This window comes from Fragaria vesca, linkage group LG6, assembly GCF_000184155.1.
Source record: "Fragaria vesca subsp. vesca linkage group LG6, FraVesHawaii_1.0, whole genome shotgun sequence".
Lineage (NCBI taxonomy): Eukaryota > Viridiplantae > Streptophyta > Magnoliopsida > Rosales > Rosaceae > Fragaria > Fragaria vesca.
In genome coordinates this window covers 19455372-19457370 of record NC_020496.1, presented here as the reverse complement: position 1 = coordinate 19457370, position 1999 = coordinate 19455372, and positions in this window count along the sequence as shown.

The window sequence follows — 1999 nt, the reverse complement described above, 5'->3', positions numbered from 1 at the left end:
CTTCTACCTTATAGCGGATTTTTCATCATCAATTGTTCAACTAGGCTCATCCAAGCTCAGTGTGATGTCTTAGAATTGTCCAAAATTAAGGAGATAGTGGTTTTAAGTGTGCCTCGCACTACCGACCCTCCACGGACATGCCTGGTCATACTGACTTGGAGTTACCGAAAGCTTTTGATTTTGGATCCCCCTACGCTATTAAACCAATTGCCGTCTTGCAAAAGACGTTGAAGACTTATCAAAGCTGGAAAATTATCATCATAATCGGATCCTCTAGGTCCTCTGAGTTAGTTTATGTTCATGTCAGGGAGCTTTTGCTAACTAGTCATGGAGTTTACAACCTTAGAACGATCGAAAGGACTTGGTTTTGATCATACACACGTCACTTTTGGCTAAGGCAAAAGTCTACACGCCACCTGCAAGCTTCACAGCTTCGCACATGCCAAATCTGCGAAAAATAGCAATATGTCCCTTTTGGACAGTCAACTTCGTTTGAGCTTTGTGAACAGCTCCGGACGAACCAGACAGTGAGCTTTATATCATTGGAAAGCTCTATGAGTCTAGTTTTCAGAACTTTTCACGGTTCGTCCATATCTATTTTAACGAAGAAGTTATGGCTGTTTTAGTGCGCAAAGATCATTCTGCGCGGAAATTTTTATGCACTCTCGGGATTGCAGCTTTTCGTAGCTTCTTTCAATCCTTCTAAATGGTTCAAGTGGAACTATTAACTAGCCTATCTACTGCTTCTTGTAGATATGTCTTATCGAGACATTGAGTGCTTCGCAGATAGTGGAACTATCTACAACATTCTAAGGAACCGGTAACTATCTTTGGATTTTGTGCTTTTGTAAATCTTTTGTGACTACAATGATTGAATCATACCGGTCATTCAAGGACGCGGTTTAGCTTAAATCTTGATGCCTCATGGCACCATGATCAATGTCACAGATACCCTCTATGCATTGAGAGGCAATCGAACCTTATTGAGCTTTAAAGACATTCCTGCTAATGGTTTTCATTTGAAAACACATTGTGAGAATGAACAAGAATTCTTTTGTGTATACCTTCTCATGAATGCGGACTGAAGCGCATCTTGGAGAAATTCATGAGTCAATCTAGTGGACTGTATGTCACTATGATTCGAATATCGAATCCCATGCTGTCGCCAAACATGATATTTGGGACACTGACTCATATAGGCTTTGGTTTGACTAAATTGGTCAACCTGGAAGAGATATAATGATCCAAATTTTGAGAAATTCTCATGGACATCCATTCTTCCGCTCAAAACGAAGACATTCGAGATCTAACATCACCATGAAGCATGGTGGTGACCCGGAGGACATTGACGTCACCCGAACACGACTCCAACTTCCTGGAGGTCGTCCGGTCAATTCCTCAAGCAATTGAGGTGCACCGGCCTTCCCTCGATGTCGCATTGACCCCCTGCAATGCTCATTTCTCGTTTTGAAAGCCTATTCTTTAGCTAAATTAGGAGTGAGACCCCCGTATGCTAAATAACACAAAAGTGAACATTCTATTCTTACATAAAATTATGTAGATAGATACAACCAACTTGCGGACACCTTTTATGCTTTATGGTGTTGGTTGAAGTGTTAGCACACTGGTCACGTGTTACACTATTATCTACTGCTTATGCTGCTTATACTTTTACGGGCTCACTACCCATTCTTTAAAGAAGTTCATCGGGATGTAAGTTGAAGTGTCCTGTACCCCATGTTCACACGCAATACGGTCTCACCGAGGCTACGACCAAGCAACTTTAGCTTGTCGCTCGAACATTATTGATGCGCACCACTCTTTCTATTGCGTCTTGGGCTATGCAATATTTGCATGCAGCTTTACTATTCATCTACGACCCACCATCATTGAATTTTGTTGTACTACAGCTCGTGACTGTGTACCAGGATTGACACGAAATTGCAATCCTTGAGCTCGGCAGGATTGAAACGGATCTCCAATCCTTAAGCTCGGCTAG